Here is a 24872-nt window from a genome sequence, read left to right as displayed (position 1 = left end):
CGAATCAATGAACCAGCGGAGGAAACATCATTACGCAAAAAAATATAAGCTCAATTAATCCATCAAAAACTTAAATAATAAAAATAATATTTTTTTTTATTTTATAATCTTAACGTTACGAGTTGAAGTTTGATTTTTGGTCAGATAAAAAGTAATTAAAGATCAACGCATTCATCGATTACGTTATATGTGCTTGACAGGGATAATAATTAAAGATTATACTTTTATTTACAAATATATCTTTAAATTTCCGGAAAAAACATAATAATTAGTCTAAACTATTTTTAAAGCTAAATTTAACTTTTTTTAACTCTTTTTTATATTTATATTTTATAATTTATTATTGTTATTTTTTTTAAATCCGCTAGAAATTTGGTCTAAATAGAAGTTTGAGCCATAAAATTTGAGCAGAGTACTCTAAAATCACCAAAAATTATATCCCAGAAAAGAAACCTTCAATGAATTAAACTTAAACAATAGTAATGACTCAAAACTTAACTAATAGTAAATAGTGACTGAGATAAGTGGGTTTTGTGGAATAAGGCTGGGATACCATTTAGATTATTACGACTGGTTGGAAATTTAAATTTGAAATATTTTGAACATTGATAAACTTAAAATATCATGCCCTTGGAAATGGGATTTCACCACCATTGTTAAAATATAATGTTCGTGCACCTAGGATTTTGACGACGTTATTATATGTATTAGGATGTAAAAGAATTCAAATTCAATTGTGTCGGAGAAATTAATTTTAACTATTTATTATGAGTTATAACTGTTTATCCATGTGTCATAGCAAATTAGAGTTTAGTCTATTTCAGTTGATTATTCGTAATGTCTCCTATGTAATATTATTTAACTGTTTGATAATATTGAGAAGAGCATTCTATTCCATTTCTCTCAATTATTTCAATTCTCTAACTTGGTATCAAAACACACCTTGCATAAGACTCTTTGAGAGAGCAACACAGAATGTGAGAGAAAACTCAACTGGGCTCCTCTCACCAAATAACAGTTCATCAATACGATGTTTATGTTGTATCATATGCAACCATTCATCATTAGCTAATCATTCCTCATCAAAGCTAACATCAAAAATCTTAGTTGTTGAATTCTCCATACTATTGGTTGTTCCAATCACAACTTCACTCTCATCAGCATGCTCTGTTGTTGGATTCACCAAAGCTTCATTCACTTGTGGGTGAGCAAAGTGGGATTCACCAAAATCTTCGTTTTCAACTTGATTACTCCCCCTTTCACCAAAATTGCTCTGAAGAGTGTCCCAAGCCTGCTTGGTTGTCTTTGCATCTATAATGAGGGGAAAAATGTTATCATCTACACATTCTTTTATGCATTTCAACGTGAAGGCATTCTTTTTCCTTTTGTCTTCTACTTCTCTCAAATAAATCTCAAACAACACTTGTTGTTGCTTGAACTTTCTCAACGTTTGGGCTTTTCCCATTTGTTGAGTGTTGGTTGACTATGGCTCAACAAAAAAATCGATGTGCAGATATAGCAACTGCCTGCAATAAAAATGTCTTTGTGATAGCTCCCACTCCTACCAAGAAAGTGACTAAACCTAAGTCACCCAAAGACTTCATCCTAGGAATTGCGCAAGAGATTAGGGGCTTGGAGAGCTATAGAATAGGCTAAGGACTTAGCTTCAGCTAGCTTGTGAGCTAAGAGAGTTGAGCATACTTGTTCGGAATTTTTCTAGTGAGAAAAATCTTTGCATGAGCTTATGAAACTACAGGATTTTCTACATGGTATTGGAGTTGATAACAATATACTAGAGGAGATTTCGAAGTTTGAGTTTTGGGTTACATGTGAAATTCGAATTTGCAATACATACTTCAGGATCGGTAAATGGCGTTCTATAATTTGCGGCTCGAGTATGACTAGGAAGGCAGCATGAATTTTATAGCCTGGAGGGATAGAATGGAGGTTGTGCTGGAGGATAATGCCTTGAAGGAATTCGTTGATCAATAAATTCCTAATCCAAAAACATCAGATGCACAAAATTTGGCCGAATGGAAGAAGTGTGTTGTGAAAGCGAGGTGGATAATCCTTGAGGGAGTCCGAGACCACATTGTCTCGAGCCTCCATGGTAAGGAAACTTTGTATGCTATAAGGAAAGCATTGACAGACTTGTATCAGAACAACAGTGACCAAAGTAAATTGGCACTGAAGGACAAACTTAGAAAAATAAAAATGGAGAAAAGTGAAACTGTTTCAAAATACTTGACCAAGTTCACTCAATGTCTTGATGAACTTGGAAGTGTTGAAATCACGATTGCCGAGGATGATATGGTGAGTCTTGTTCTTCTAGAACTCCCAAAGAGTTGTCATAGTTATCAGGACTCTGCCAATGGTCAGGAGAAGTTGCCAAATTGGGAACGACTCTGGTCAGATTTGATGCAGGAGGAGATCAAGAGGAACACCAGGGATGGCTCTTCATCAAAGATTGATGATGAAGGGAATTGTGCCTTAGCGATAAAGGTGAAGAAGGGGAAAGGGAAAGCTTCCCATTCCAAATCAGATTCTTATCATGGAGGTAAGAAGAAAGACATGACAAAAGTTAAGTTATTTAATTGTAATAAGCTGTGCCATTTTGCTACAAATTGTCCACTCAAGAAGTCCAAGAAGAAGTCCTTAGGAGGAGTGGCGCGTGAGGCTTTGGCCTCTCAATTTGAATTGGACTTTTCCCTCATTTCATGCATGGTGTCATCAATGATGAGAAGTGTATGGTACTTAGACAATGGATCATCATTCCACATGGCGACAAAGAGTTATTCAGTGACCTGGAGGAGAAAGATCTCCAGATGCATATCGGGATGGGTGACGATGGGAAGTATAGTGTTATTGGATTGAGCACGATTATTTTTCAGAGGGAGCATGAGGCTCCACTCACCTTGAAGAATGTTATGTATGTTCCCGAGTTGAAGAAGAACTTGGTATATGTTACCATGCTTGAGGACAGAGGCTATGATGTGATCTTCTTGAAAGGAAAGGCGTTCCTTCGACACATAGCTACAGGTCAAGTAAAGAAGGTAGGGATTCGGGTGAAGAATCTCTATAATTTAGAGGTAGAGGAGTGTGTTTCTTTGAGCACAAAAGCAGAAACATGTAGAGCCAATACATTGGTGAGTTCTAGCATGGGCGATTGGGCCACTTACATCATGGGGCTTTGAATATATTGCAATAAATCTCTCTCTGTCTTCCCAAAGGTACGCTTGAGGAAGTTGATACATGTAAGGGGTGTACTTTGGGAAAATACACCAAGTCTTCCTTTCGTGACAGAGACAGATGAGTAGAGGCTATTATAGAGTGAGTCCATTTAGATGTGTGTGGACCATTCTTGACAGCATCCATGGCAAAACACAAGTATTATGTTATATTTGTTGATGACTTTTCTTGAAAATGGTGGATATTTTTCATGCAGGAAAAGGATCAAACTTTCATAATTTTTTGTGATTTTAAATCATTGGTGGAGAAAGAGTTAGGCAAGTTGGTTAAAGCTCTATAGAGTGATAACAATTATGTCTCAAACAATTTTAAGAACTTATGTGTAGCAGACGATATTAAACGAGAGTTGATGTCACCCCATAATCCTCAGCAGAATGGGATGGTCGAGAGGAAGAACAGAAGCATAATAGGAATTAAGAGTGCGATGTTGCATGATCAGGGCCTACCACTTCACTTGTGGGTTGAGGCATGCAACAAAACAATTTATGTTCAGAACCGTAGCCCACATTAGATACGTGAGATCAAGACACCACACGAGGCTTATTTCGGTAAGAGGCCTGATGTTGGTCACTTCAGGAATTTTGGGCCAACGGTATATTGTCATGTGACCAAAGATGCACAGAAGAAGCTTAAGCCGACAACAGAGTTGGGGATATTTTTGGGGTACACTGATACACCTCACAACTATTAGGTGTACTTGTCGTACAGTAGGATGATAGTTGTTCGCAGGGATGTCAGATTCAATAAGAAGAAGGCCATGTGAGTTTCCCTTTAGAGGGAGCTTGAGCTACATGCAGATGAGGAGCTTTTAGCTCCTAAGGTTGAGTAGCCTCAGATTGATGTGGAACGGCCACCAGGATAGATAACTACTTCACCGGGTTGAGCTTCACGAAGAGTGAATGGGATGCGAACTTGTACCACATAGTGGTGGAAGGTAAATTGTTGATCATTATACTTTATGTTGATGATCTCATACTAACAGGTGATGATCAGTTGATCTAGTCTTGCAAGGAGGACCTTGCAAGAGAGTTTGAGATGAAGTACATGGGGCTCATGCATTACTTTCTTGGCATGGAGGTATGGTAGGGATTTGGGGAGTTGTCTGTGTCTCAAGGAATGTATGCGAACGAGATACTCAGGAGATCTCGCATGGACAGTAGCAAACCCATGGAGACTCCTCTAGCAGGTGACTGGAGGAAGGAGGATGTTGCTTTAGGGGAAGTAGTGGAAGCTACTGTTTACAGGCAGCTTGTGGGTTCACTCATGTACTTGGTGAACACGTGACCAGATATGTGCTATGCAATTAACCAGCTTAGTCAAGCGATGGTTAGGCCTACCAACCTGTATTGGAAGGTGACAAAGCATGTGTTGAGATACCTCAGGGGTACTTCTCAGTATGGATTATGGTACAAAGAGAGGGAGTGAAGCTTCAAGGCTTCACCGATGCAGATTGGGCAGTGAGTCCATCCGACTGGAAGAGCATATCAGGAGGGATCTTCAGTATTGGGTCAGCCACAGTTTCTTGGTACAAAAGGAAACAGAGATCATTTGCACTTAGTTCAGTAAAGGCAGAGTACATGGCTGAGAGTCAGGCAACATGTGAAGCCATTTAGATGAGGAAGATCCTGGTTGGTTTGTTTGGTCAGCAGATGGATCCAATTGTGATTTACTGTGATAATAAGAGTTGTATCAAACTCTCTTAAAATCCATTTTTTCATGATCGGTCCAAGAAAATTGATATTTGATATCATCATCTTAGAGATTTTGTATTGAGGTGGGTTATGTTGTTAGAGTACATACCCATGTAGGAGAAAGATGTTGACATTTTGACAAAGGCATTGCCAAGATGTAAATTTTAGTTTCACGTAGACAAGATTAGAGTAGCAGATAATCCCTTTCTTGTTGAGAGGGAGTGTTGAGAAAAGGCAACAAGAAATTCCAGTTTAATTTGTCCTTGAATTAAACTGAGAATTAAAATCGAATTTTATTCTCATAACAACTTGTAAATAGTTAATTAAGTTTAATTAACTTAATTAACTTAGGAATTTTGAGTTGGAAGTCTTTCTGAAGTCATGTATATGTTCTCCCTAAGTTTGAGGGGTCCAACATGAGTTTAAATTGAGTTGGAAATTAGATCACTCAGTTTACTAAGTTAAGTTCAGTTAAATTAGTTCTAAAATGTTTTTGGAACTAATAGAGGACTAATAGTTAGTTGGTGCACTAATGCATCCACTAGTGCTACTCCATTTAACTGAAGATTTCCTCATGAGAAGCTCATGCATGTCTGTTCAGAGAAAGACCTAGTTAAGACTAGAGTACAGGGATAGTGTACTATCAATGGTATTATTTACTGGAGTCTAAATATCATGCATGCATCAGGGATTGATCCTATGTTTGGATTGTGTTGTTTTGGAAGCATGAATTGCCTTTAAATATGGGCTATTCATCCTAGGCATTACGCAAGAGATTAGGGGCTTGGAGAGCTACATAATACGCTAAGGATTTAGCTTGAGCTAGCTTCTGAGTTGAGAGATATGAGTTTACTTGTTCGAAATTGTTCCAGTGAGAACAAGCTTTGTATCTTCACTCATATTTTTGATATATGCAATACATATAGCGGGGCTTTGAGCAGTGGATTTCCATAGATACATATTGTGTTATGTGTCATTGATTTATATTCTTCTTGTTCATATTGTATTCATCGATCTATTGGCTTCCACTAGTTGAAAGTAGAAGTATATTCTTGTCATGTGCTTTAGTACATTGCATGAGCTTGTGAATCTAAAGTATTTTCTATAGAAACAAAGCTCACAGACAAGTATGATGGTCACAATGATCCTAGAGACCATATACAGCTCTGTATGGAAGCTTGGAGAGAAATTTCGTGAGAAGAATGGGTACATGGTTTTATCCATACCCTAGAAACCATCCCTCGAAATTGGTATTTAGAAACTGAACTTCTACATGGCACTGCTAGCTAGGCAGAAATGGTAGATGGATTTGTGATTCCATTTAGATTTGAAGATGACTTTCCATATATAGATACAACGTTGAATATAGCTAAGAAAAATATTTTTGAAAACAAAGTTCCAGTTATCTAGCAACATGATTGGGTTGTGTAGGTCTGAAATGTGATGGAATGCTATAACCTCACTACAGAAGAGGACAAATATCCTCGTAACATTAATATCAAAGAGTCAAAAGGACATCACAAAGTGAACGGACCTGAGATAGAAATGATAGATATAATGCAACCACTGAAAATGAAGAAATTAAATATAGGGATAGAAGCTGGACTGAAGTATGCGACCATAGGAGATTACTAGGACGACGACACTATCGACAAGATAACAAATTTGCTGCACGAATACCAAGAGTTGTTTCCCTCTAAATTTTCAGATATGAAAGGCATCCTAGGGGATATGGGATTTATGAGGATTCCTTTAAAGGCTTATGTGAAGCCCGTTAAGAAGAGGTGTTATAGACTGAACTCAAAATATAAGGAAAAGGTAAAAGAAGAATTGGACAAAATGTTAGCCGCGGGGATAATTGAACTTGTCGAAGAGTCTGAATGGGTAAGTCCCATGGTAGTTTAGGAGAAGAAGGCGAAAGGGGAAATTAGAATCTATGTGGACTTAAGGAATGTAAACGATGCATGCATGCATGAACCCTTACCCACCCTATTTACAGTTGAAGTGTTGGATAATGTTGGAGGACAAAAGGATTACTCTTTTATAGATGGCTTCTTAGGGTATCACCAGATCAGAATTGCACCAGACGATAGACGTAAGACAATGTTTGCCACAGGATGGGGATCCTAATAGTACATAATAATGCCTTTTGGGTTGAAGAATGCACCTACCAGTTTTTCCACAGTTGTAATTGTAGCTTTCAAAGAGTACATACACAAATTTCTAGAAGTTTACTTCAAAGATTAGACAATATTTGGGCTATTAAAGAAGCATGTTTCAAGCTTGAGGTTGATGATTGATACATGTAAACAGTATTAGATATCGTTGAACCTGAATAAGTGCATCTTTTGTGCGCCATATGGAATATTGTGGGGACATGTGGTTTGTAAACAAGGATTGATGGAAGATTCGATGAAGATCACACTCATTGTAAACCTGCCAGCAACAAAAATAGTAAGACAATTGCGTACTATGCTAGGACACACTGGTTACTATAGGAACTTTACAAAAGAATATGTGTAGATAACTGCACCGATGGAAAATTTGTTGAAGAAGGATGTGACCTTCCAGTGGGATGAAGACTGTTGGAAAAGCTTAGATGTGCTAAAAGAAAAGATGGTAATTGCACAATTCTAGTTTTTTGGACAGGAAGAAAGAATTTCATGTGCATGTTGATGCCTCTTGCATAGCTTTTGGAATAGTACTATCGTAGCCGAGTGAAGGAGATATTGATCATCCCATTGCATTTGCAAGTAGGAAGTTGTGTAAGGCAGAAAACAATTACAACATGACAAAAAGTGAGGGGTTAGCCATGGTGTATGCACTACAAAAGTTCAAACATTACTTATTGGGAGGACACTTTAAGATGTTCACATATCACTCCACGCTGAAGTATTTGGTAAATAAGCATGTCTTAGGAGGAAAGATCTATTGATGGCTGTTATTATTCCAAGAATATGACTTCGAAGTTATATTGAAGCTGGGAAGATTGAATGTTGGGCCGGATAAAGTTGTAGATGATCACTTCCTAGATATTATTCAGTTTTTGTCCACAGGAATGGCACCCGCGGAGTACACAATAAAGAAAAATAAGGAATTGGTGATTCGAGCAACTAATTTCTCGCTGATTGCGGGACACTTGTATAAAATGGAACAGGATGAAGTACTACGCAGATATGTCTGTGAACACAAAAGATAGAACATTATGACGAAATCTCATGGAGGAGTCGCAGGTGGGCATTATTCAAGTAAATCAACTGCGCAGAAGATTTTGAGAGTCGGGTTATGGTGGTCTATGGTGCATAAGGAAGCAAAATATTTTTGCCAAGCATGTGATGTATGCCAAAGGAAAAGAAATCCATATAGAAGAGATGAAATGCCACTAGTACCCAAGGTGCCCTTACAAGCTTTTGATAAATGGGAAATTGACTTTTTTGGACCGATCAGTCCACCCGGGAAAAAGACTGGTGCAAGATATATCATCACTGTGACAAATTATTTGTCAAGATGGGTTGAGGCAAAACTCGTAAAGGATTGCAATGCAGAAACTATTGTGAAGTTCACTTTTGAGTATATGTTGTCTAGATTTGGCTATTCGAAGATCTTGATGAGCGATTAAGGGACACATTTTTTGAATAAGACGATTGAAGCACTGATGGAGGAATTCCAATTTTACCATAAGAAGACCACTCCCTATCACCCTTAGGCAAATGGGATAGTGGAAGCTTTCAATAAGATTCTTGAGAACACATTGACCAAGGTGTGAACAGAGATGATTGGGACTTGAGGATTCTAGTGGTGTTGTGGGCATACAAAAAGACATGCAAGAAGTTGACTGGGCAGACACCTTTCAGGTTGGTACATGGAAAAGAAGTATATATGCCAATGGAATACATTGTGCCAAGTATGAGAATTTCAGCTGTCACAAATATCGCAGACCTCAACATGATGAACGAGAGAATTTCACAGATACTAGCTTTAGAAGAAGACATATTCATAGCAAGATTCCATCAACAGGTGCAGAAAGAAAGGGAGAAAGCCTGGCATGATAGGCACATCAAGAAGAAGATATTTCACGAAGGTGATATTGTATTATTATATGACAGTAAGTTCTCGAAGTTCCCAGGAAAATTTAAAATGCATTGGTTAGGGCCATATATCATCAAGAGCATTACAGATAGTGGTGTTGTTCAGCTCGCGAAGTTAAATAGTCACATAATTCCAGGATGAGTGAATGATAGTTTATTGAGAATATATAGGGATGATTATGCTCCTAGACTATTGCACTGAAGAATGAAGGGAAGGAAGTCTTAATGCCACCTGTAGCTGAAAGTGGGCACACGACTATAAACTACTCTGTAGGAAGGAAATTCGCCAAAGGAAGATTGTTGTATGATACTTAGAAGTATGAAAAGGTCCATAGGAGTTGTGACTAAGAGTAGGTGACTATGATAAAAAGTAATTCAGACAAAGTTAGCTAGAAATATGACCATTGGGCACTGTTAAAAGAAATTACCATTGAAGGACATGCAAGAAAATAATTTATGAATCACAACTAGGTGTATCTAGCCCATACTTGCATTAATGAACCAAATCTAGAGCCAATCATGAGCCTGGAAACTCAAAATTATTATAAAAATTACATCCCGCACCACATTTGACACTTTGTTGCCTAAGAGAGATTAGAAATTGCACCTAAGTGAAGAAGAACAATTGCAACTAAGTGAAGGGCACTGACTGAATCTGTGTGGGACTTGGACCAATGATTCAAGATTTTGATGCGTCAAGTGAGATTTGAGATACCACCATAGAAACATAAGGAATGGTTCATAGCCACAATCGCAGCCACATAAGATACAGGAGAAGAGACCAGCTACGGCCTCTGCATCATAATTAAGAACGTCACCATGGAAGAAGATGCAAAAAGAAGTGCGATTTAGGAACACGAAGAACACCGCAGTGATGCAGAGGCATCAGAAGAGTCGCCCTTTGTAATAAAAATGTGGCCAAGAAAGAAGCATGAGGTAGATAAGAGTATGGGTCTAGTGCCACTTTTCCTCATTGATGAGGACATCGATGAGATAACAGATAAAATCAAGGAGATTAACAAAAAGGTTGGGGACAAGACTGATGATCGTTGCAAAGCGATCTTCGCTGAGGTACAGCAGGGCATCGTTGAGCTGAAGGCGTTGCCACAAGAAATGAAGCAACCAGAGGAGGAAACCAGCCATCGCAACAGGAACAGAGACTGGAAACAAGCTTTAGAATGAGGAAGTTAAATGTGCCAGCTAGGCCCCTGAAATTTGAAGTAGCAGAAGATAAAGAGTGAGCCAAGCCGTGGCGTAGTGTCCACATGAATGTCGCTACACTACCCCTCTAGGTGTTGCGTGAATTTCATTAAGGAATCACTGCAGAGATGCAGGAACGAGAGCAACGTATGTCGTCGTTAAAAGAAAAGGCATAGTTGGAGAAAGAAGCACTACAGAAGGAGCTAAAGAAAGTGGCCATGGAAAGGGAGGAAGCAAGGTAGCAACACGAACAGTTGGAGAAGGCCATTACTGAGACTTGTAGAATAGTTCTAGATGTGAAGGTCCATGAGGAAAAGGAGCCAACAAAAAAGGTCGCGAATCTCGCCTTCACGATCAAGGACTCAAATAATGCTATAGCTAAGATGAAATTTGATTATGAAGTGAAGATATCAGAGCTATAGATAAGGTTGCAACCAGGTACGCCACTAGAGGTTTGGGAGTAGAGACAAAGGGACCTCATCACAACATTAAAAGGCATAACTGATATGGTGGCAGATTGTGGGAAGTTGCTTGACGACACAATGCAGATTTGGACCTCGCTGCAGGAGGATCCAAACATATTGAAGATTGAGGAAGAATTGTAGGCTAGTCAGAAGGAGTGTGATGAGATCTTAGCAATTGTGAAGACCTTACCAGTCTTGCAGAGGCTTTCCAGCATTTCTGAACGAAAGAACCTCCAAACACAAATAGATGATCTGCAGAGGAAAGCACATATCTTGTAGGAGAGGACTCAACCATGGCAAGAGGAAGCCCTAGAATGTTCGTAGGCCATAGATGAATGACTGACGGATTTAAAGAAAAGGGAAGCGAAGCTATTGCAGAAGACCGATGGCCGTATTACAAAAGCTTTGTTGAAGGAAGCGCATAAGGAAGAAAAGTTGATGGTAGAAACAATCCATTATTACAACGCAATATACAATAGGATCACAACGAAGATCAAGGGCATTGAAGCTGAGTGACTCAGGATGAGTCACGGGTGAGTGTTGGGAGCCTGTTGGGTAGGGCCCAACTTGGTCCAAGTTTTGGGTAAAATACCTCACGAAAGAAGGAGCACACCGTGTGAAGTTGGTGAAGAGATATTCATCGTGCAGACTTTTAGGAATTTTAGGATGAGATAAAGCCCTTATTTTGTAACAGGTATTGGGTAGTAGTCCTTGTTTTCTAGATCCATGGTATGTGGACCATGGTTTTTGTTTAGATGAATTGTATAAAATGATACATAATACCTTAGCAAAAGCAATCATAAGAGATAGAAGGCAAGTAATGAAATATCATTGAATCTTTGTTTTCACATCTGTAGTGTGTATTTTTGGGAGAAGATTATGTAGTTGAGTGCACTGAGACCTTGAAGAGTCTGCAACTGGGTGCGTAGGTTAGAAAAAGAGAATGTAATTGAAGATTTGTTTAATAAAAAAGAAGTTTTGGTGAAGTATTGTATCTCTGTATTTGTTTACTATTATGCATCGGATTATGTATGCTTTAACTGAGTTATGTGAAGACCCATAAGATATACTATTAGGTGTTAGAGTTTATGTGGTTCTGTAAACTAATCATCTGCGCAAAGTTCTTATACATGCGATGTTATAAGATTGATATATAACAGAATTAAATACACAACGACACTTTGTGGATATCACTTCAGTTGTGGAAACCTGGTTTTGCAACCTCCCATAATTGATTTGAGTGAGACTGCAGCCTGCTTGCGGGTCATTACCAGAAGGGCCAGTGGTTGAAGTTTTTGTTAGTGTGTAACACACTTTGAAAATGGATCAAGCCTCCTCAAACCAACATCCATGGAAATACATCCAATGATGTGCCTATCCATTAACTAGTTAAACTTTACCCTTGAGCTTTACACTAGTAATACATACTAATATATTTAGATCATCTAGATAATTCAATTCAAGATAATCCAAGAGTCGAAACCAAGTCATTACAATTCCCCTACCTAAATAAATTATGAAAGAACGCCACATTTTTTTAGCCTAACACCAATTTACACACAGAATTGTTATCTCAACTGCTTAAATCCATATTTGTATCTCACAATTGAATGGAAAAAATACTTCTACCAAGTTATGCAAAACACTTTTTTTTTTATAGTTGAGGCACGAAGGAAATCTTAGATATCCCCAATTTCAAGATGCAAAGTGGATCTTTGTGTAATGAATGTTAGGAATGAATTAACGAATTTTTCCATAGCAATGAAGCTATTTAAAGTCAAGTTGTAGAGCTCACTATTATGTAATAAAGTGATTATTGAATCATCATTGGTGATTAAGCTCGAAATTTACTTGAAATTTGTGTTATAGGAAAAGTTTGTCTTTTGTTTGCATTTGCGCTAAACTAATGACACACATCTGCACTAAATTGTCTTTACATCTACCTTAAATTGTCTTCAATTTTTTGCATTAACATTTCCATCATTCTTTATTGGAAATATGTTTTTCTTCATTCTATGACTCTCTCTTAATTTATCAAACTTTCTCGAGTATAATAAAATTATTAAATATTAATTAATTTGTGTAAGTGGATTTCTATTTTGATTGTTTTTTACGATTTTATTAAATATGCATATGCACTCCAATATCTTTACTCTTTCATTCACTGAATACCTTCTTTATTAGCAAAGCATTCATTGAAACTTATCTCTCAAGAAATGTATCTTTCGTGACACTTCATAGATTTTTAATTAAGAGAGATTTATGCTGGTTGGTACATAGAAAATTAAGATATATATATGCCGATTCTTAATAATACTATTTATGTTTTTGTAAACTTCACATTTTATAATATATATATATATATATATATTTTTTATCTTTAAATGTGTCTACAAGAATTTTATAATTTAATCTAGGATTAAATTCAATCAATTCTACTATAATTTTATTTTTATTAATATATATTAAAAAAATCATCTAGTTTTGCATACCAAAATTGTTCATAAGTTTTTTTTTTCCATTTTTCTCATAACCCCAGAGTTATCAGTCTCAATTTTTTTGAGAGAACTCCGTCACTTTCGGCTCTGCCAAGCGTGTAATTTCTTTATCATAGTCGGAGTGCTCAGATTCGTGGTACTTGAGCTTGTTGATTACAACAATGAATTGCTAATGTTCTATCATTATCCTTTGTCGATAGATTGTCCACTACTCATGGATGACATATTTCCACCGAGGTCTCCTCTCGATCTTGAGAAGGCGATATGTCCAGGGTTGTCTTCTGTTGTCGTGAACACACCTTTTAGCTTGTCGAGATCTTAACGCTTGATGTCGTTTTTTCTTGTCTCGAGTGGGTCGCAGGCCTTTTTTGAGGATGAGAATGCGTTTCGAAGATAATGTTTAGGTTGTTGACAAATTCTACACCGCGAAGTTTTTATAATCAAAGGAGTCAGAATATTTTTTTTAAGCCAATTTGAGGGTAATTTTATCTAGTCATTCTTTACTTAGGTCCAGTTTAACACAAATACAGACAAATGAGATGAAACTTTTCGCTAATTTCTCATTGTTTATTTTGATGAAGCGACCAATTAAATTACCAATTTTTCGGAGGACATCTGGTCAAATCCATTAAAAACGTATATTTGACAACCGTACCCATATCAGAGTAGCTAGAAATTTCATGGAAAAGGAGTTAAGCTCTGGAAACCATCGCTGAATTGAAAGACCTACATGACCCCAACTAAATACCCCTGTCGAAAACACTCTTCTGGTCTTGACTACTGCAAAATATTCTTTCAGTGCTAAAATATTCTTTCAAACAAAATAGCAGATCTAAATAGCGGATCTAAATTCATACAAGACTATGTATACTTCAGCTGCTCCAAACCTGAGACACGATTTTTTCATTTGAGACCAAAAAAAAAAAAAAAAAATAGTAAACAGTAAAGTCGACTCGGTGATTGGGAGTTGGTGACATGACAAACACACCATAAGTAGAGCAGCCGTCTCTCTCCGACGCTCATAAGAAAATCAGTTGAGACGCGGCTTCAAGGAAAAAGGTGGCATACGGCTGTATGCAACTTTCTTGGTACAGTGTTTATATTTTGTTTCAAACTTTTTTATATAAATTTATAAATAAGTTACCCAATAAGGTGGTTAAAAATGCAGTTTCTAAATTAGACGAACGACAAATTTGTTGCTTTAAAGGGATTTTATATATGAAGATCCCTAAAAAGAGGAATTACTTATTTTGAAGCTTCTGATGGTGGGAACCAGTGATTAAATTTGAAGGGCAGGACTTAATTTCATTTAGAAGGGCACATATTCAGGTCGCACTTCTATAATGAAAAGCATAAAAAAAAGAGCAATTCAATTGACAACAGTAAATTATTTTCAAATTTCTTTTTATGTTTTCACAAGAGAATGGTGGAACAACAACAACCCCATGGATGTTGTGTATAAGGCAGGTCTGATATGAGCCACAACTAATATATGAGATGCATTTACCATTAATGGATAAACATGAGACCTATATTCCTGCTCCAGTTCAGATAAGGATTAATTTTGTAGGAAATTTTTGTGACCAGAACGTTCAAGCCAATATACAAGTAGCTCAATCAAATTTAAGTTTATTGCATGAATTTTTATACAAGTAGCTCAATCAAATTTAAGTTTATTGCATGAATGAAAAAATTCAGTAAAATTCTAAACAGGTTTAGGATTCAACAAAAGAGTGTACAAAGGTGTATATGTTTTTGGTATCTTCTTTTTTAATATGAAAATATACCAGGAATTGGGAATCCGCAAACAAATCAAATCCAGTATGTTAGGAAACCTGTTGAATACCTGTTGAATGCGCTCCTCTCCAAGCATAAATCGTGCTTAAACCTTGCTTGACAGGCGTTTGCTGAATGGTGAATCCATGCTCCTTTCCAGCTTAAATCATCGTCAAACCTTTCTTTGGGCTGCCTTCCGGCACAACCCAGTGAAATTACAGACCTAATACATGGCCCATATTGACGTCTAGTCGCTCTCAATTGAAACTACCAAATGTAATGGTATCAAAGGGTAATTGTGACAATAATTAATAAGAACTTCCATCATATGCACAATTAGAAAAAAACAACTCAAAAAGAAACTGTTGTTTTTGAAATGGGAGCAACTCAGAAACTGCCAAATGTAATGGTATCAAAAGGTAATTGTGACATAATAATTAATAAGAACTTGCATCATATGCACAATTAGAAAAAAAAAACTCAAAAGGAAACTGTTGTTTTTGAAATGGGATTTAAGTTTTAACATGAAAAGGAATTTACAAATTCAACATTCCTAAAATTCTAATTTCAGAAAAAATGAAATTTAAAAAAATGTTGACAATTTGACAGCACTTCTTAAAAAATTTTAAGATATTATTCTAGTTTTTTTTTAAATGACAAAAATAAATTTTTAAATTTTTTTTGACTGGTAAAATTTTCTCCCTACTTCTCTGACGTGCCAGAGACCCTTTGAAGGGCTGTGATGTGTTCAATTTTGATCCCTCGTGGGAACGGTGGTTTATTGGGACAAATATTTTGCTTTCTGCTTCCTATTTTATAATGGAAAAAAAGGGTTAAAAGAATTTGAATTTTATATATACGGAGTACAAGAACAACAACAATGGTGGCTACCTGACATTTAAACTTAGTGGGACATGCGTATTCTCTTCAGGTTTTTAATAGCCAACCGACAGGGAAATTTGCGTTCTGGTTGACTTTAAAATTCTTTAGTAACAATTAAAGATATGAATCAAGCATGCCGCGTAGGTTGTGGTAGAGTGGAGTAGCTGAGCAGTCTTCTTCCATTGAATTCAATGTTAACGCGGCCGAGTACTGCCCATACCTTTATATAAGGAAGCGTCCATATACCCAAGACCTACAGCCTCTTCTTTCTTATGTGTTTCTTGGGTTCATTCATACATCCAAATCTCAGTTCGTTCATTCATGAGAATGATGGCCATATCTATGTCACCCCGCCTCTCCCTTATCCCTCTTTTGCTACTTTGTTCGCTGCAGGCGTTCGTAATGTCATTCCCGATGTCGTACCCTCAGCCTTCTAGTAACTTGATTCCACATTTTTATGACCATTCATGTCCCATGCCGGAACAAATAGTTCAATCGATCGTAGAGAAGGCGGTGATGAAGGAAGCTCGAATGGCAGCATCCTTACTCAGGTTTCACTTGCATGATTGTTTTGTTCAGGTCACCATTATTTTCCTTATGCACATTGATCTAATTGCTTAGTAGTAAAATGCATGTATTTATGGGTGAAAATTTAATGGCATGATAGGGGTGCGACGCATCTTTGCTGCTGGATAATAGTTCAGGTTGAATTAATAATTTCAATTGCAGCTTTATTTTACTTTGCGATGCGATGTTATCGCAAATTGCATGCATGCTCACTGCCTCCATCTGATCACTTGAATTCTTCCGATGCGATGTTGCGATGCAATCCGATCACACCCATATGTGTCGTGCCTCCCTCTGTTTTGCGCCGAATGCGATTTTGGGATGCGATCAAATCACAAATCGCATAATTCAATGATTGAAGTACAGCCTGCAACATGAAATTGACGTAGAGTAAAAGTTTCATTTACAGTAAAATAGTAAATGTCAGTAAAACAGTAAATGTAATTCACTGTGGGTTGGTAAATGTAGGTAAGTTTTTAATTTTATTAGTTTTTAATCCACGGGTGTAGTTTTTGGTTTTATGACACAAGTAAAACATATGTATTGTCATGTTAGTTGTTTTTTTTTTTTTTGAGACATGTAATGAAATGCAAGGGGAAGCACACGCACTAGTGCGCATGTGAAAAATACACAACATTGTAAATGTAATCTTTATTGTAATGCACAGCAGTGCAAGAAAGTTTTTTGTTGGTTAATATGAAATGTAATGAGCAACACCAGATGTAAAAAGAATTTTTTTTTCTTACACAACAGTGTGAAGATTTACAAGGTAAAACAGAGCATTATCCTCTGTTCATTATTTGTTTTGGAATTAAACAGAAAATTTCCAACAGTGGTACCAGAACTTGTCCAGGCTCTTTGAAGGTGTCAAAGAAGCTGAAGGGAAGGATTTTCTTGCTGCAGCAGCTTCTCAGTAGAGTGAAGACTCAGTCAATAAAGGATCCAGGTATTTCTCAAAGTTTTTTTTTGTTGCTTTTAAAGACATTCAGTGATTTTTAAATACACAATCAAATATTTGAAACATAGCTGAGAGTGCAAGGAATGGCTGGATCCAGCACCAGCACTGGCATAGGTATTTCTAATACTCAGCTCCCACAGTTTAATGGGAAAAGCTATGACTATTGGGCAATAAACATGGGAGCCCTGTTTGCCTCACAAGATTTATGGGAACTTGTTGAATATGGGTTTGAATAACCAGGAGATGAAGATGAGTTTAATAGATTAACTCAGGTAGAGAAAGATCTGTTGAAGAGAAATAAGAAGAAGAACTCAAAAGCCCTCATATTTTTGTATCAAGCAGTGCATGAAAGTGTGTTTCCAAGGATAGGAGCAGCTAAGACATCCAAAGAAGCATGACAAACTCTCAAGACAGCCTATCAAGCTATGGAGAAAGTGAAGACAACAAAACTATAGTTGCTGAGGAGAGATTTTGAGAATCTGTGCATGAAGGAGTCAAATAGTATTGACTCATTCTTCACACAGGTGATTGGTCTAGTCACACAAATAAGATCTCATGGTGAAACTCTCGAAGAAAGGAGGATTGTGGAGAAACTGTTGAGGGTCCTACACTCAAAGTTCGATGTGATTGTCACCACCATAGAAGAGACAAAGGATCTCACAAACTTTTTAGTTGGTGAACTTCATGCATCACTGATAACACATGAGCAAAGGTTGAGTAGAAATGAAAACTCATCTCTAGAACAAGCCTTTATGACCCATATGTCATTTGGACGAGGAAGAGGAAGAGGTCAAGGCAGAGGAAACAAGAGAGGAAGAGGCAGAAGCCAAAACAGAGGTGGAAGGAACAGTGCAGCAAATGCTCAAGGAAGAGGCAGCAATCCAAATCAGAACCAAGGCCAAGTCAGCAACCAGCAAAGTGGACGACATCATGCTCAAGGACAAAGGTATGAAAAATCCAATGTCCAATGTTATTATTGTAAAAAATATGGGCATTATGCCAATGAATGTAGGAAGAAGCAGCATGATATGAATAATATATCTAGTGCAAATATCACTAGTGAAAATATCAACAAAGATAATGTGTTGTTAACTTGTAACATGGCTGAAATAAACAGTGAAGATATATGGTTTCTAGATTCCGATTGTAGTAACCATATGACAGGAAACATAGCCCTGTTTTTTGTTTTAGATCAAAATCTGAAATCACAAATCACACTTGGGACTGATAGTAAAGTTTCTATTATGGGAAAAGGAGAAGTAAAAATATTCACGAAGAAAGGTGAAAAGAAAATCATAGCAGATGTCTATTATGTTCTTAGAATGAAATGTAACCTCTTAAGTATTGGACAGCTTGTTCAAAAGGGTTACAATGTTTTCTTTGAGAATGATGTATGCACCATCATGGATAGAAAACCCAGCAAACTATGTATTGTTGAAGTGAAGATGACAAGGAACAGGATGTTCCCTCTCAGGATAAAAGCAGTTTTAAAAGATGGAGGTGAAATTGCAGCAGTTACACAAAAGGCTTTCCAAAGCGAACCAAAGGATAAAAAGTGGTTGTGGCACTTGAGATTTGGGCATCTCAACTTTGGACGTCTTAACATGTTGAGTAGAAAAGGAATGGTCAGAGGATTACCATTAATAGAAAAACCAGACAACCTTTGTGAAGGTTGTATATTGGGAAAACAACATAGAGAAAGTTTTCCAGCAGGAAAAAGCATAAGGGCAAAAACACCCTTAGAAATTGTCTACTCAGACTTATGTGGACCAATGCAAGCTCCATCACTTGTAGGCAGCCAATATTTTCTAACATTCATTGATGATTTTACTAGAAAAACTTGGGTTTACTTTCTAAAGAACAAAAGTGAAGTGTTTGAAAAATTTCGCAATTTCAAAGCACTTGTAGAAAATCAAAGCGGGCTGCATATCAAAGTTCTAAGAACTGATAGAGGAGTTGAGTATATCTCCAAGGAATTCCTACGTTTTTGTAGAGAAAATGAAATCTATAAGCAGTTTACAGCTAGGTACACCCCACAGTAAAATGGAGTTACTGAAAGGAAGAACAGGACAATCATAGACATGGCAAGGAGTATGCTAAAGGAAAAGCATTTGCCAAATGATTATTGGGCTGAAGTTGTACATTGTGCAGTGTATATTCTGAATAGATGCCCTACAAAAGCATTGATGAACAAAGCGCTAGAAGAAGCATGGAATGGGAGAAAGCAAGGAGTCACCACATGAAAGTTTTTGGATGTGTGGCTTATGCACATATTCCAGATCAGCTAAGGAGGAAGTTGGACAGCAAAGGGGAGAAATGTATTTTCATTGGTTACAGTGAGGAATCCAAAGCTTACAGGTTATATATCCCATCTACCAAGAAGTTTTTTGTGAGTAGAAATGTTCAATTCATTGATGAGGAAGCTTGGGATGGAAGCATAGAGAAAACAGTGAATGTTAAAAATTGTTTGTCTCATGATGAAGATGATGAAGAGATAGCTTAAATACATCCCCAAACAGCAGCGCCAACACAAGGACAGCAAGAGACACCCTTGAGGAGAAATGAAAGTGCTTCTCCAAGCACACCACAAGGAGGAAATTCAAGTGCTTCTTCAAGCACTTGCACACCAAATGAAAGAGGTAAGAAATTCAGAAATTTAAGTGACATTTATGATGAAGGTATGAATTCTTTATTTGCTTTATATTGTCATGTTGATGACCCTATTCATTTCAAAGATGCAATTAAGGATAGGAAATGGATAGAAGCTATGGATGAGGAGATCAATGCCATAGAGAGAAACAAGACATGGGATTTGGTTGAACTACCAAAAGGAAAAGAAGTCATTGGAGTCAAATGGGTCTACAAGACCAAGAGTAATGTTGAAGGCAAGATAGAAAGACACAAGGCAAGGCTGGTTGTCAAAGGATACAAGAAGCAGTATGGGAGAGACTATGAGGAAACTTTCACACCGGTTGCAAGAATGGAAACCGTGAGAGCAGTGATGTCCATAGTAGCACAAAACAAGTGGAAAGTTTACCAAATGGACGTGAAGTCCACTTTTCTAAATGGAGTGTTAATGGAAGAGGTTTACATTGAACAACCTCTAGGCTATGAAAAGAAAGGCCAAGATCACAAAGTGTGCAGATTGAAGAAAGCTCTTTATGGGTTGAAGCAAGCGCCAAGAGCGTGGTACAGTAGGATAGACTTTTATCTACTGGAAAAAGGATTTGGGAAGTGTGAGGGAGAACCCACCCTCTACATCAAAGAAAAAGATGGTAAAATACTGATTGTTGTGTTATATGTTGATGATGTTATTTCACAGGTAATGATGATCATTTTATTGAAAATTTCAAAACAGTCATGAAAGAAGAATTTGAAATGACTGACATGGGTTTGTTGAGATACTTCGTAGGAATAGAAGTAGATCAAAATGAAAATGGGATTTTTATCTCACAGGGAAAATATATTGATGAAGTGTTGGAAAGATTTGACATGCAGGAGAGCAAGGCAACGATCACTCCCACAGTGATGGAATTGAAACTCAGCAAAGAGGACAGCAGCAAGGATTTTGATCCTAGCTTTGTATAAGTTGACAGCCTAATGTATTTGACTGCAACTAGGCCAGATATACTGTTTGTTGTTAGTTTAATTTCCAGATTCATGAAGAGGCCAAAAGAAGCACATTGGCAGGCAACAAAAAGGATTCTGAGGTATGTTAAAGGTACTAAACGGTTTGGCATTTTATATACTGTCTCAGAATGTTCAGATTTAATTGGATACACTGATAGTGATTGGGCTGGAAGTGTAGATGATCGGAAAAGTGCATCCGGTTATGTTTTTCACATGAGTTCAGGAGCCATTTCATGGGCTTCTAAGAAATAGCCTATTGTAGCATTGTCTACAGCAGAGGCAGAATATGTGGCAGCTACAGCAACAGCATGTAAAGCAGTTTGGATGAGGAGAATGTTAAGGAGCTTAGGCCAAGAGCAGGCAAAAGGAATTGTAATTTTTTGTGACAATAGCTCAACTATTGCATTATCCAAGAATTTAGTGTTTTATAAGAGAACGAAACACATTGATACAAAGTTTCATTACAACAGGGAATTCGTAAACAATGGAGAAACTGTCTTAAAACGTTGTAGGACTCAGGAGCAGGTTGCAGACATTTTGACCAAACCATTGGGACAAAAAAATTTTGAATTTTTGAGGAAATGCCTGGGTATGACTGATAACCCAGCAGTTGAAATTAAAGGGGAGTGTTGAAATAATAATTTGAACTGCAGCTCTATTTTACTTTGCAATGCGATTTTATCGCAGATCGCAAATCGCATGCATGCTCACTGCCTCCATCTGATCACTTGAATTCTTCCGATGCGATGTTGCGATGCGATCCGATCACATATCGCAGATCACACCCATATGTGTCGTGCCTCCCCCTGTTTTGCGCTGAATGTGGTTTTGCAATGCGATCAAATCGCAAATCGCATAATTCAATGATTGAAGTACAGCCTGCAACATGAAATTGACGTGGAGTAAAAGTTTCATTTACTGCCAGTTTTGTCAGTAAAACAGTAAATGTCAGTAAAACAGTAAATGTAATTTACTGTGGGTTGGTAAATGTAGGTAAGTTTTTAATTTTATTAGTTTTTTATCCACGGGTGTAGTTTTTGGTTTTATGACACAAGTAAAACATATGTATTGTCATGTTAGTTGTTTTTTTTTTTTGAGACATGTAATGAAATGCAAGGGGAAGCACACGCAGTAGTGCGCATGTGAAAAATACACAGCAGTGTAAATGTAATCTTTATTGTAATGCACAACAGTGCAGGAAAGTTTTTTGTTGGTTAATATGAAATGTAATGCATAGCACCAGATGTAAAAAGAATTTTTTTTCTTACACAGAAGTGTGAAGATTTACAAGGTAAAACAGAGCATTATCCTCTGTTCATTATTTGTTTTGGAATTAAACAGAAAATTACCAACAGTTCAACCATTGTGAGTGAGAAGGGATCAAATCACAACAATAACTCTGCTAGAGGATTTGAAGTCATTGATCAGATTAAGAGTGAGCTGGAGAAGGCTTGTCCCAAAACTGTATCGTGTGCAGATATTCCTTCTATTTCAGCTCGTGACTCGGTGGTCCTGGTAATAAATCATATACTAATCCCTTTACTAGCCAGTATCTCAGTGTAACATATATAGATCTCTTTGCTAGCACTTGATTTCCATGACAATATTATAATCTAGTAACTAATAGTTCCTAGTGATATGTTATAAATGAATAATATCAAAGTGGAGGTCTAGGTTGGGAAGTTTTAATGGGGAGAAGAGACTCGAGGAGTGCAAGTTTGAGTGGGTTGAACAACAATATCCCAGCGCCCAACTCAACTCTCTAGACTCTCACTCATTACTAAGTTTAAACGCCAGCGTCTGGATGAGGTAGACTTGGTGGCCCTTTCAGGTATTTATATATCGTATTTATAACTTGCAGCGTCATAATTTGCAGTTCATTCATTTCGTTTTGCAGCATCCAATATTAAGTGGAGATTATTAAGGAATGACATACAAATGCAAATGCCAATTATGCAGGAATTCGCACGATCGGCCAATCTTGATGCACAAGTTTCAGGCAGAGGCTTTACAACTAGAGTGGAAATGCGTAGGCAGACTCCAGCCTGGACAAATCTTACTATAGTCGGCTCATATCTAGGTGGCGGAAATCGGGAGGAGATAATAACTTGTCAGCATTGGATTTTTTAAGTCCTAAGAAATTCGACAACTACTACTTCAAGAACTTGCTGAGCGGGTATGGGTTGTTGAACTCAGACGAAGAATTGTTCGGGAAGGAACAAGGGACAACGATGGAAACAGTGAAGGCTTATGCAGAAAATGAAGAGCTCTTTCTCCAACAGTTTGCAGAATCCATGGTAAAGATGGGGAACATCAGCCCTCTTACAGGCACCATGGGAGAAATCAGGGTGAACTGTCGTATTGTTCTTAGTTGATCAGAACTTGATTTACATTGCTTTATCTTATGTTCCCCTTTGTAGCTGTCATCAAAATCTATTACAAAATAATTCTTTCGAGTGCATTCACATCTATAATAATTATGCCGTCAGTAGACTATTTAGTTTCAAATAGGGTGAGACAATCAACGGAAATTAGTTCAACCTGCACATGAAATTGCCATGTAAGAAGTATCTGCACACAATCGAAGCAATGTGGTTCAATCAGTATATCAAGATCTTGAGATTCACCATATTTGATTTCTCTGTACCCTTTTTCAACTGATTGTGCTTTCCCAAAATAAAATTAAAAATAAAATAAAATGGAAGTTTGGGGTTTCATCAAGGTGGTATAGGTCATTTGAATATCAAAGTGATGCTACTCTTTAAATTGTTTAAAAAACTAGATAGTATTTTAAATAGAAGTTGCCATCACGTTTTAGGGAATTCATCATTTAAGTTTAAAAGTTTACCGAATTTTATAGATGGAGTTCATAAAACCTGACGTCCAAATTGAAGTCGTACGGAAGTAGTCTTGGCATGACAATTATGGAAATGAATGATTTGTTAACATCTTTCTTTGTAGGGTTGTTTAGGTCATGCAAACAATTTCGATTATTATTAGTAAGTGCGGGATGAATCATGAATGTATCATGTGTACTAGCAAGCGACAATAAATGCTCTAATCTATGGAAAAACATTCTATGAATTACATCTAAAGAGGTCATGAAGAAAATGAACATAACCACTAACAGTACATGTTGTTGGAAATTTATGTAGCTTAATGTCAATAAAAATTACAATAGAAAAATATGTCGATCCACTTGTGCCAATGGTTACAATTCCTGTCAGCAATATTTTTATTCTAAAAACTTCAATTGATTTAGGTGCAAATATTAATGTAATGACAATGGAATGAAACTTCAATTGATTTAGGTGCAAATATTAATGTAATGACAATGGAATGAATGAAGAATTTGAATATATCTAATCTTTGACCTACACCTATAATATTGATTTAGTAAATAGATCTAGGGTAAAGCTTAAGGGTGTAGTTGATTATATTATTGTATCTTTATATTCATGGGAATATCTTACTGATTTTGTAATTCTTCAACCGAAGGATATTTTTGGAAAGCATCCCTTAATCCTTGGAAGACCTTGGTTGGCCATAGTTAATGAATTCATTATATATATATATATATATATATATATATATATATATATAGATAGATAGATATATATATATGGCCATTTCAAAAGGTTAAAAAAGGTAAATAAATTACACTTTATCATCGTATTAATTGTTTAAGTGAATTGGAAACATATGTCATGGTTTGAAGAAAAAAAAGTTCGAAAGAAGAAATTATTCAACCTCTTCTAGCTATTCCTCATTTTAAAGAAGAAAATGATGAAAATTTACTTGATCACTTTATTTCCAATCAAAATCAAATGAATCAATTTAGAACTTTTCAACAAGTCTCCATTAATAAT

General features: G+C 36.8%; 1 pseudogene; it reads left to right on the top strand.

The window, feature by feature from the left end:
- The first annotated feature begins 16271 nt into the window (after window positions 1-16271).
- Window positions 16272-23378, top strand: LOC149169427 (peroxidase 15 pseudogene; annotated as a pseudogene).
- The last annotated feature ends 1494 nt before the right edge of the window (window positions 23379-24872 follow it).

This window comes from Pinus tabuliformis, chromosome 4_2 (genome assembly GCF_031772625.1).
Source record: "Pinus tabuliformis cultivar Carrire ecotype Pingquan chromosome 4_2, CPIR1, whole genome shotgun sequence".
In the NCBI taxonomy this organism is placed as follows: Eukaryota; Viridiplantae; Streptophyta; class Pinopsida; order Pinales; family Pinaceae; genus Pinus; species Pinus tabuliformis.
The sequence above is the reverse complement of the archived record's forward strand: the minus strand, read 5'-3'. Positions and strand labels throughout refer to the sequence as shown.